Genomic DNA, 13,719 nt, shown 5'->3' on the forward strand with positions numbered 1-13,719 from the left:
GTCATGTGACTAATTTTGAATCTTGATCAAAAGGCGCTTGAGAAATGATTCAAGATAAAACGTCGAAGGAAAGTCGGTATCGAGTCAATTCTGTCCCCGATTGCTCGCGAACGAACTGAATAGTTTCTCATTACATTTCTTTACCTTTAAATTGTCCCAAATGTTTTCTTTAACGTTGTTTACTGCTAAATTGGGTTTAAGCTTTAATTTTAAAAGAGCTGGGCCCAAAAAAGAAACAGGGTGGAAAATACGGTTGTGGTGTACTATTGTAAAACTGCTGTATAACATATTGACTCACAGTTCAAGGGAAACTTTATTTTGTATTGCATTACTTTTGTTTGTTTTGTTTATGTTTTTAATTATTTGGGCATTTTTTCAAGTGAACTTTTCAGTGTAAATTTCTTTATTAGGAAAAAATGCACCCATATAAAATACTAACAGCCATAGATTATAATTATATAATATCTGCACAAATCAAATATGAGAAAAACACCATATCTACTACGTAAGAGTATATGTTATAAATAGTCAAGAATCGACAACTACACATATTGAAATTAGACAAAAATGAAATGATAAATCAAATGATATATTTTTAACTTTTTTTTATTTTGTATCTTTCAAGGACACATATAAAGTACAAATACAGCAGAAAAGCAGAGAAAATGGATGACATTTTTTCATAGATAATACTATTAGAAAAAAAGGCAAAATATGAATTTACAAATTTGTTGAACTCTGTGAATGTTCAGGGCAAAATATTACATCAAAATCAGCAACTTTAGACAATGCTATTTGCACGATAACATTAACTATTCTGTCTAAATACATTTGCATAAAACATCCAGAATAAGCAACACAATGCAACAAACTCATAAAATACTCAGTGTTGTTTGATGGATAAGTGTAACGTAAAGTTTCAACCATTGCTATGTGCTTTGAATGAAACTTTACACATAGCTATTCTTTTAACATACAACATTAATGAAACAAAGTAGCACTAAATCCAAATACATAGTAAACTTTATAAATATTTAGCACTGACTTAAACACATTATATGTGTGTTTTAAGCTTTCAAGTAATACGTCTTTATTACAACTGAGTTGTACAAATTATATATAAATACATTATTTACACATATTTATAAACACATAATATGCATTCTTCAGACAGTTATTAAATTAGTATGTCCTTCATATTGTACTGTCTGGTTATAATCTTTTCAATGTCCTAATATTTGTCATTTTGATTGTTTATGAGGAGCTGATAAACTGCCTCACCCCGAAGGCGATTTCTTAGGTCAGTCGTTGTTCGGGACAACTCGGAAAACAAACTTTCCACGTTTATAATAGCAGGACTGAATGGCACGCTTGTCATTTTATTTTTGCAACTTTCGAATGTTACAACGAATTATTAACAAATGTACGTACACCATTTTGATGAAATGAAAGAACCAATATTTATATGAAAAACTCTTCACTCCAAGTCTTAGATTGTTTTACTTTGGCCAAAAAATAATATGTTTGTTTAGGGTAACCTTCACAAAATTTCTACGTAGGGTAGGTAGGGATTTTTTTTATTTTATATTTTTTTTTTCAAAATAAGTCGTACATTCAAACTGCACGACCAATCAAAACTCGTATAACAAAAAAAATACCGGTCTTAATCGTCTGAGCACTTTACAATATCTTGGCAAGCGTCCAATTCGCATTTATCTGCCATTCATAACTCTCTATTCGCTAACGAATATTTTTTCTCAGAAACGGTAAAAAATAGTTAAGGTCGGCGCATTTTTATAGGTAGGGTCGGGTTACCCGAAACGTAAATATTTTTTTAGGCCTAATAATTACATCTACAAGCATATGTAGACATATATTTGTATAAATATAATCATATGCGAAAAAGTTAAACAAATGAACTTATCAACGTAAACACAGACTACAACCGATCTTAATTATTTACCTACTTTGGTATGAATTTAAGACAACATGCGCTTCTTTCAAGTTTTACAAGCATTATCACGTGACTAGTAAATATTTCCACCGGTTTAATATTTAAGACTATTATCTCAGGGTGGTTTTGGCGTCATATCAAAAAGTGCCCGAAGTAATACAGAAACCAGTATGTTTACATCATCCCCAACGAATGGAACCCAAATGTATTCATAGCAGAAACAACCGAGTGCCTAATGGACAATATTGATTACTTTGATTCATTTCGTTAATCTTTTGTGGAGTTTTTACCCGATGTTTGTTTTAGTTCAATGCTTTTTATTTTATTTTACTCGGTTTTATGACGACATTTTTATTTTATTGTGTCACGTCGTACAAGTAGGCTGTCCCCTGATTGTCTGTCAATATTGTTATACATTAAAGCTGCACTCTCACAGATTGACAGTTTTGACAACCTTTTTTAAAAAAAGTTTTGTCTTGGAATGAATAATTTTTTGCGTAAATGTCTGGAAACCAGTGATACAACACTGCTTACAAAAGAGCAGATCGCAGTTTTTCATATTTACGTTCGAAAATTGATATTTTATGGCTAAAAACGTGACTAGTCGTGAAAAATGAATTTTTCGGTAGTTTTCGAAATAATTCAAATTTGTTCTATTGTGAGCTATTTTATATGAGTCAATTGAAAACATTGATAGCAAAATCAGCTGATTCTGAAACTGTCAATCTGTACGAGTGCAGCTTTAATGTCAAGGTCCATTAACTACAGTTATTAAATAATTATATATAAAGGCTTTCTTTTCTTCAAAATGTTGAAAAACATTTACGTTTTTAAGGGGCACAATATAGGTTGATGCCATTTTAATGCATTTTTATGTTTGCTTTGTGTACAGGTAAACAAATATTAGCTTTTATAAAAAAACAATTAATAGCTACGTGACCACAAATACTCCAGTAAAAAGCGCCAACATATTGTTAACATTTTTTTAACTGTAAATATTTTTTGTTTTGATCATTTAAGTCAAATGAGTTAAACATAATAATGCATTAAGATTAAATTTTATTTTTACATCAACCTACAGTGTGCCCCATTAAAAAGGTTAAAAGAGAAATCTGTCTTATAATACAAAGACAACTATAAAAACAGCAACAGTTGTAAAAACCCCAAATATAAACCTTGTTCAAAGGCAAATGAAAAGGTAACCAAGAAAAGAAAACAAAGAAAGAAATATAAATGTTTTACGTTGAAGGCGGGATTTCGAAATCTTGTCCTCTTGATTTGTAATACATCTCTTTTCCTCTCTGATATTTCGGAACGTGATGGATTAAGGCGCCCAATTTACAAATAATCTTGTCAGTTTACTGAGCCATTGACCATAGTGTTACAAACAAAATGTATAATTACTGCAAAAATGTTAAACTTTGCAAAAATATTTGCCTATCTTTATATGTTATGCTAATAATAGAACTGAGCTTATTAATATATGTCTGTTTGTGAAAGACTCTGTGAAAGACTCTCTTAAAGTAAGATCCTCTTTAATTAATGTTAGAACTTAATTTAGTAAAATTTGTTCATCCTTGATTCATACTATCTTTCCCATCAGCTTGCAAATGAGGAGGCATTCATCTTTTCTCAAATTTGGGTTTCGTTGAGTCCACCAAAGTATCCAAATTTAGAACCGCATGCTTGATGAGTTCTTCCGAGAATATAAGAGCTATCTAAGTTTCAATTTAAGGTCAATATATATACAAAAAATTACAGAAACATGCTCAGTAGCAAAAACTTTAAACATAAACCCGGTTTAGTGGCAATGGGCAAACGCCAAAGACATAGAACACAAATTCACAAACAAGAAACATAGAACAGCACAAAAATCTACAAACAGCACAGTGCATAAATACTATATATATATATATATATATATATATATATATATATATATATATATATATATATATATATATATATATATATATATAAATAATTGGTATGTTTATCAAGAATTGTTAAGTACCGTCTTGGAACGGTCAGTAAAATGTAAATTTACTGGAGGTTTAAACCAGTTTATGTGCACAAACCTCACTCTTATCCCAACAATTCTTAATAAAGATAAAACGCAAAAGGTAAATCTTATCAAAGTATGCATTAACTTGAGGAAACTTATCAATAAAACAAATAATAATAAATAACGAAAAGGTAAACCCCAAGTACTTCAATGATTAGAGATCCCAACTCTATCTGCAGACGGAGGGAAACAATTCAGAGCACCTAATGCGAATACTTTTCAAAGATACGAAGCCGTCATCGTTAGAAACCAAAACATCACACACAGTTTGCCTTATAAAATAAAAGGTTTAAAACTGTGTGATCATAGAGTTTCATAATAAAAAGCATAAAATCTGAGATCTCTCTCTCTCTCTCTCTCTCTCTCTCTCTCTCTCTCTCTCGTATATAAATATATATTTGGGTCATCTTACCTTGTTGACGATCGTGTCATTAGATTTTTCTAAAAAAATTCCAAATGATTTAGTCTTGGTTGTAATGTATAACGTTGCTAATTACACTAGGTTTATTTGAATAAGAAAACAACAACAACTTTAATCAGATTTTTCAAACTAAGATTTATATATTGTAAAAATGTTGTTTATGATATTACAAATTCAGTCGAATGATATGCATTTATTGACGATTTGGGTCTCAAGTGAAAAAATATTTTTGTTTATGTCTTACAGAATTTTTGATGTTTTAACATCCATGTTACCAAATGAAAAAAGGAGCCTACAATGACTTTTTATAGCACAAGGATTAAAAATAAACCAAAACATGCAAAACAGACAAAATTTGATGACTTGTTCAAAAATTAGAGTCTTCATAGTAAGATACTGAGAATAAATACAACATGAATATCACTGATCCAATAGTTGTGAACAATGTTAGGGAAATGAATGCAAGTTTATCTACTGCGTCACTAACGTCATGCCACGTCATGGATTTAACAGTCACGTGGTCATATTTAACTGAAGAAAGATAGGGTTTATTTTCAGAAATATGCATGTTTGCATTCACTTGGTTTCCTGGTTTCTCGCTATTTTCATCATTTGGAGACACGTGATCCTGTTGTGCATCGTATTTCTTGATTCCTTTATTATTGTCCTTGTTTTTCTCGATGTTCTCAGCTGTTTTGTCCTGCTTTTTAAAACAGTCCAAGTTGGATAGTCTTACCAATTTCCTGTGGATATTCCCTATCTCAACTTGCTCACTCTTGAAATATATGTTCATACTTAGAATGACAATAATTGTGTTTAAGATGCTAAGACAAACTCCAAATAAGACATACAGGCACACCAAAGGTATAGGAGCTGATACTTTTGGTATTTCATTGGCTATTATTGTGAGAAAAACAGCAATGGCCAGCATGATAGTAACGACAAAGCTTACTCTTTCACCAGCCTCCTGGGGAATCAAATATACAAAGCTGTCTATAACCATAAGTCCGACAATTGGTAGAATAACTGACAACACATAAAATAAAGGTTGTCTCCGCATTTTCAATTGAATAGCTACTTGGCTTTTGTCTTGATTGGTTAAGTCTGTGATAACTATCTTTTCCAAAATAAATTCAACACTCTTGTCATAAAATAGAAATACGCCTCCGTTTTGTGGAATATACAATATCACTTCTTTTGAAGTGTAGTCCAGCAAATAAAAAGAAACATAGCATATCTGCTTATCAAACGGCCAAAATTTCATGTTGTAGACACATATTGCTTCAATTGTTTGTATACTTAGTAGCGTTACGAGTCCATTGCTCCTAATTGTTGCTCGCCCGTCTCGATCACCCAAACGCTGCAAGTCTGGGTCGTTTCCAGGTATTATTGGTGGAATCCAGATTTCATATTGGTAAAGGAGTGTTTCCTCTATTCCTCCGTAGTCTTCTGGTTTCCAAGTCAGCTTTTCATCCATCCATGCTAGAGTTGTCGATGTCATAACTAAAAAAGTCCCTTTAATGACACTTGTTTCTAACATATAATTAATGCCCACTGATATGTTTACAGGTAATAGTGTTGACTGATTTTTTAGTGGTCTCAAATAGCTGTGATAGTCCAGCAAAAGATCTGACTTCAGCTTCGTGGCATTTTCATATGAATACCCAACACAAGGGTTTAAAGTGTGGAACAATATTCCAAAGATAAAACACATAATTTTGATCGGTATAAACATTTTTTATATTAATTAAAGTTTTTTTTGTGTGTGTTTTTTTGTTTTTTTTAAAAAAAATCCCTTTTCGTATTTTACTCATCCAGTTACCTCATCAGTCACCATTTCTGTCGCTGTATTGAACGATATCTGAAATTATCCACTGAATTTGTTCTATCAACTGAATTGGGGGTGTGCTTATATTAGATAGTCTATCGACCAATGAAAAAGTTATCCATTAATAAATGCAGGATGTTAATTGATCCGTCAACAAGTTTTGTTGATTCTGGTCTGCTTGGAACTAAGGTATCAATTAGTACGTATCAATAATGTGTATGCTCTTTAAGCGCACAGTCGCTAATATTCGCATGAAATGTATAGACCGCCCCTATACATGCAATGGTTCAGTGTCTATGTGACCATGCGACCTCGAATGTATATGGACGGTTTACAATGTCAGAAATCTTTATTTTTAACCACGCTGCAAGTAGATCGCGAAGTAATCTTAATTTACCAGTTAAACTGAATGACTTTACTCTTGAATCTTGATTATTTATGCAATAATACACTTCACTGGCAATCAATTTAAACTTGGTAATAAAGATACACCTTAAAACACTACAATTAATTAAAACTATTACTTAAAATTTTACGAACTACTTCTACTGGCATACATCCGAGGTTGTTTTCGATTGAAAATGGCCGAGGTGTTCCAAATGCCTCGAAATCTGACGTACTCTCTATACGGGTATGTCAAAGGACAATCTTTCAACTTTGATACACGGTTATCATGTCACTGACATACATATCGACCCGGTTACACTACTCTTAATAAACTTTGCCTCGTTATAAGGTCAGTTGACCACGTGTTTTTTTATAATCCATGGTTAATTGAAAGTGACTATTTCAACGGACTACATTTGAAAAACAAGAGGACATTTGTAAAATTTATTTCCTTTAAACATTATATCTAGACTAAAACAACGGTTCCTCGCAATAAGATCCAAAAATTCTATAACTCACTTTTTTAATATCACATTGAGTTAATAAATCAATGGCGTCATTTTGATGACGCAGTTTTACAGTGAAAGGTATTATTCTGCCCATATTTAAGAAGAAAGGGGACATAAATGACACTGATAATTATAGAGGTATAACCATATCAAGTTGTTTCGGTACATTATTTCAAGCATATTAAATAGAAGGCTCAATATTTTTTTAGAATAATCTGGACATTAGGGTGAGGCACAGGCTGTTTTTAGAAAAAATACAGTACTGTTGACCATGTATTTACTCTTAAATTGTTGACTGATTTTTACTTTCACAAGGGTAATAAACTTTATTGTGCATTTGTGGATTATCGTTAAGCGTTCGACACTCTTGATCGAGTGTTACTTTGGCAAAAACTTTTAAGCACTGATATTAATGGTAAAGTATTCAAAATTATATAATCTATTTATAATAATGCCAAGACTTGTGTTAAAATTAATAATGGCCTGTCTAGTTTCCCTGCCAGTTCATCTGGTGTCAGGCAAGGAGAAAACTTATCTCCGATTTTATTTTCAATTTTTCTTAATGACTTAGTAGCACATATGTCTAAACATCATAAGGGCCTGGAAGTTCTATTGGAGTCTATTCAAAACTCTTTGAGCGATGATACAATAAAAGACTATTTAAAAGTAACTGTACTTGTCATTATATGCTGATGGCAGTTATTTTATCTGAATCAGCCTCTGATTTGCCTCATGCTCTTAACGCTATGTGTTCTTATTCTAATCTATGAAAATTAGAAATAAATACCAATAAAACAAAAGTTGTCATATTTTCCAAAGAAAAGTGTTGAAATAAGACTTTTATTATTACAATAATAAACTGGATATTGTTGATAGCTTTAGTTACTTGGGAATTTGTTTTAATTATAATGCCAAGTTTAATAAAACCAAGAAACTCTTATGTGATCAAGCTCTCAAAGCTATTCTCAAAAACAAAAAAATGAAGGTCATTGTTTCTTGATATAGATCTCCGACTTCAATTGTTTGATACTATGATTGCACCTACTTTATAGTATGATTCTGAAGCCTGGGTATGTGAAATAGTAGTAGCTATTCCAGCTTTACTATTTAAAAACCGTTATGGGTCATCAATTATCACCTATTAATAGTTTGATAAAGAGAAGCGTTTTGAATTACTGGTGTAAAATAGTTAATAGTAAACAAGATAAAATTTGTAATGTCATGTATATATTTATGTCTGAACTTCATAGCAATAATATTTATTAGTGTCCATGGCAAACATATATGTAAAAGAATCCTTAGTGCAGCTGGGCTTTTCTGAATATTGGATAAATCAATTTGCTTTATCCCCACATGTTTTCCAATATTGTTAAATCAAGAAAAAAAGACCAGTATATTCAAACATGGAATGAATCAGTAAATTCTTCAAATAAGTGCATCAATTATAGAATTTTTAAGAATGAGTTCAAGTTTGAGAGTTATCTAAAGATATTATCCCAAAAATTAGCTTTGTCTCTCTTTCATTATAGGTGTTGTAATCACAAGTTACCAATTGAGAAAGGTAGATCTAATAATATTGAACGTGTTAACAGAATCTGTCACCTGTGTCATACACATGCTTTAGGTGATGAATTTCATTATATACTTAAATGTTCACATTTTTGTATTGATAAATATAGGTGTGTGCCTCGTGTTCTTCGAAGGCCGACTACTAAAAATTTGCAACAACTTTTTCAAAACAATGACACTAATATCCTTCTTAAATTGTTTATTTTTGTGAGAAAAATAATGCCAGTTGTACTATAATCATATATAATTATCCTTTTCCATTATAGTACGGTAATATATAATTTCATAATGTATATAATGTTTCCTTAAATAACAAATACAATGTATTTGTGCATACATGTGTTCAAGTTTTGCTGTTACTTGTATGTTTTATATAACTTAATCTTGCAAATTTATGATAATGCATTGTGTATTTTGTTTGTAAAATTGATGCCCGTATGGGCCATTAACAAAATATGAGCGTACATGGATCAAACAATGAGGAAAAATAATGATTAAATACGACCAAATTTTGTGAACGGACGGTCATTTTGTTTAAAATGTCAGTTAGTAGAGTGTTATGCTGTAAAATTTCGAATCCTTTTCTGTAATGAAGTTTTACGAAATGTCATTAATACTTTTCATGTTTCATAATTTTAGAATATTTTGTCTGTTAGAAACACATTCCTGTAGTTTAGACTAAGAAATAGATCATGTCAAATTGTTCTTGAGCTCACAAATGGATTTTCATGTGTCTTTGTGCTTATTTATAACCTTTCGATGTGTCCCACCTACTGGAATATTAGGGTTCCACAGAGCATTTCATGCATTTTAATTCAAGGACTATGGACACCCATTTTATCATTTGACTGGGATGACTTTCATGTGGAAAATAAATTAACTCATCAAAATAATAATGTAGGATCCACTGTTAGAGTTGGTCCTCTAGCAGCTAGACGAATTCGACATATTATGCATACTTCATACTCAGCCAATTTTTATGCCAAACATGGAAACCTGTTAATCCCATTGAACTAGAAAATACCATTGCTTTACAAATTTTTTGGACTGTTGCACCTACAAAAGAAACTTGTGTATTATGTATTATATATCATGTAAAATGTTTAAATACATCTTTTCTCTTTGGACAGCCACTTTATGTTCCACAGAACAGAACTTGTTTAAAAAAAATAACAACAATATTTTGTGTAAATAATTTACAATTCTTCTTGATGTGATTCTGTTTTTCAGCATTTTGTAATATAGTAAGTACAGATGCTGGTCTTTCACTGTTTTGATGTCAACAATGTGTATAAATGTTTCACATGGTTAGTGTACATTTTTTTTTTTAAAACCCATAGGAGCTCAAATTAAACCACAGGAGCTAATAAACACAATTAGTCAAAATGGTGGTGTTATGAGCATTTGTATATTTTTCATATGTTGTGCATTCCCCGAGTCCTACAACTTTATAGGAATAAAGTAAAACAAGGGAGAGGGATAGTGTTATGCTGTAAAATTTCGAGTACTTTTGTGTAATGAAGTTTTACGAAATGTCATTAATACTTTTCATGTTTCATAATTTTAGAATATTTTGTCTGTTAGAATCACATTCCTGGTGCTTAAAGTGAATTTTGATAATAGCCAAATTATTTCATGACATTTATTACTCTATCCAAACATAGTTGTCAAACTTTATATTATAGTATACACAGCGTATAGCATTTTTATTATCAACTAGTCTGTGGAATTATTTTTCTTGACAACCTATCACTACGCTAAAGATTGTTGCGAAACTTTAGATTGTAATATAAACAGAATGCCCGACTTAACTGATAATTGAGATTAAGTCAGACAATGACATTTTTAGGGCCCAGCCCCTAGTGTCCCCTGCGTCTGGATTAATTGTCTCAATTTCATTGGCCATGTATTGGCATGACTTTTTGTAACATCCTTTGTCATTGGATGATGATAGTTTTGGCAATTCTCTAAAAAGTTGTGTCTTTCCTCGCTCGAGTCACTTTTACTGTTGACTTCGAAGTGTTTCATCTCATAATAAAACGAGGAAATAGACACATTTCTTGATCCTTTTTAGATCTCGGGAAGGAGTCATTAAGAGTCGTCCACGCGGCACAAAACGTAGAGTAAGGGCAATAGCCGAAAAGCTGATAATGGTAACATGAAATTTTAAAATACATTTAACTGTAAATGGACTTTTGTCTGTTGAATCATATATATATATATATAAAATTCAGATCATGCAAAGAAGTAAAATATTCATCTTACATAAAGTTTGTCAAAATCGCCGAACTAATTCCTATGACACATTGAGTGATAATAACTACATTTACAAAAGTAAAATACCTTTAAAAACAGATGTTTTGTTGAAATGACGTATTTGAGATCAAACAAATATGTGGCAGGAAAAAGGATAACAGGTTAGTGCCGTGTATAGTAAAAGCTTATCTGCCTTTGCCTTACCAATAAATTCATACGCCTTGCCAGATAAACTTTCCTCGGCCACGATACTAACTTATTATTCTCTGTTTGCATTACAATGCAAGATATAGATTTGAACGAGTCAATATATAATATTTAAAGTGTGGGGTGGGCCCAAAACAGAAACAGGATAGAAAATACTCGTCGTAGTATACTATTATAAAACTGTTATATCTCACATTGAATCGCAATTCACGGCAAACAATTTCTATTGTATCAAGTTTGTTCGTTTTGTCTATGTTTACTTGAAGCATTTGGGCATTTGGGCATCAGTGTACATATCACATATGAGAAAAAACATCATATTCACTGCGTAAGAATACATTCTATAAATAGCCAAGAAATGACTACTTCTCATATTAATATTAGATTACAATGAAATAATAAATAAAATGATATATTTTTAACTTTTTTATTTTCTATCATTTCAGGGCAACTGTACAGTGCAAATACAACAGAAAAGTAGATAAAAGGGACGACCGCTTTCATAGATAATAGTAGTAGAACAAAAAGACCGAAAAATGAATTTATAAATTTGTTGAACTCTGTAAATGTTAAGGGCAAAATATTATGTCTAAATTAGCAACTTCACAAAATGCCATTTGCACGAGAACATTATTTATTCTGTTAAAGCTGCACTCTCACAGATTGATCATCTTTTTTTTTTATTTTTTGTCTTTGAACGAGTCAATTTTTACGAAAATCTATGGAAACCAGTTATGTAAGGCTGCTGAAAAAGATAAGATCGCAGATTTTTATATTTAAGTTCAAAAATGGATGTTTTATGCATTTTTCTTAAACGGTTTAAGCCATAAACATTAATTTTCGAACGGAAATATGAAAATCTACGATCTAATTTTGGTCAGCAATCTTATATCATTGGTTTGCAGATATTTATGCAAAAATTTGCTCTTTCCAAGACAAAAATAAAAAAGTTGTAAAACTGGTATATCTGTTAGAGTGCAGCTTTAAAAGCACATGCATGAAACAACCAGAATAAGCAACACAATTCAACGAACTCATACAATACTCAGTGTTGTTTGATGGATAAGTGGAACATAAAGTTTCGACCATTGCTGTGTGCTTTGAATGAAACCTTACACATAACTATTCTTATAACATACAACATTAATGAAACAAAGTAGCACTAAATCCAAATACATAGTAAACTTTATAAAAATTCAGCACTGACTTAAACACATTATAAGTATCTTTTAAGCTTTCGAGTTATACGTCTTTATTACAACTGAGTTGTTCAAATTATATATAAATACATTTATATACACATATTTATAAACACATTATATGCGTTTTTCAGAGAGTTATTGAAATAGCATGTCCTTCATATTGTACTGTCTGGTTATAATCTTTTCAATGTCCTAATATTTGTCATTCGATTGTTTATGTCAGGAGGGTTAAACTGCCTCATCCCGGAGACGATTTCTTAGGTCAGGATTGGTTCGGGACAACTCGGCCGGAAAACAAACTTTCCACGTTAGCTCGACTGGATGGCACGACTTTCATGTTTTGCAGCTTTCTTAAAACAACATTAATTGAAAGAACCAAGTCTAAGTTTTCCTTGACATATTTACATGTACAACTATTATGTAGTTTTATATTTGTATTAATATAATCATATGTAAAAATCATGGCCTAATTCAACCTGTTATTTAATATTTTAATCCTGAATTTATAAAAATGAACTTATCATCTTAAAATTGGATTACAGCCGCTTTTGACAATTTATACCAACCTTTGTATGCATTTAGACAACGTGCGTTTCTCATTCATGTTTCACCTGCGTTATCACTTGACGAGCAAATCATTCCATCGATTTAAGAATAATTATCTCAGGGTGTTTTTGGCGTCCTATCTATGATATTGCCGAAAGTATAACAGGAACTTGCCACTTTCAGACAATTGGCATTTCAGACAATTATGTATCAATGGTGAATATTAACGAGTTCATATATACATTTGATATAACTAGCTATAGCCACGCCTCGGATAAACCTCATCGGCCATGACGCCCCACTGCACGCAGAACCAGTATGTTTACATCATCCCCAACGAATGGAACATAATGTATTCATAGCAGAAACAATCGAGCGCCTAATGGACAATATTGATTACTTTGTCTTATCCAGTTTTTCTTTTGTGTTTTTATCCGATGTTTGTTTTAGTTCATTGAATATTCTTTTATTTTATTTTACTTGGTTGTATAAAGACATTTTTGTTTTATTGTGTCACGTCGTACAAATACGTTATCCACTGAATTTCTGTCAATATTGTCATACATTTATGTAAAGGTCCATTAACAACACTTATTATATACTTAAATATGAGGGTTGTAATGTTGAAAACCATAAACGTTTAATTAAGGAGCACAGCACAACATTTGTGAATGCGATTTTTAATGAATTATTCTGTTTCAGTTATATACAGGTTAAAAAATTGTAGCTTTAATAAATGTGTTTTTCAATTAATAGCTATTATACGTGACCATTA

This window comes from Mya arenaria, chromosome 11, assembly GCF_026914265.1.
Source record: "Mya arenaria isolate MELC-2E11 chromosome 11, ASM2691426v1".
Classification (NCBI taxonomy): Eukaryota; Metazoa; Mollusca; class Bivalvia; order Myida; family Myidae; genus Mya; species Mya arenaria.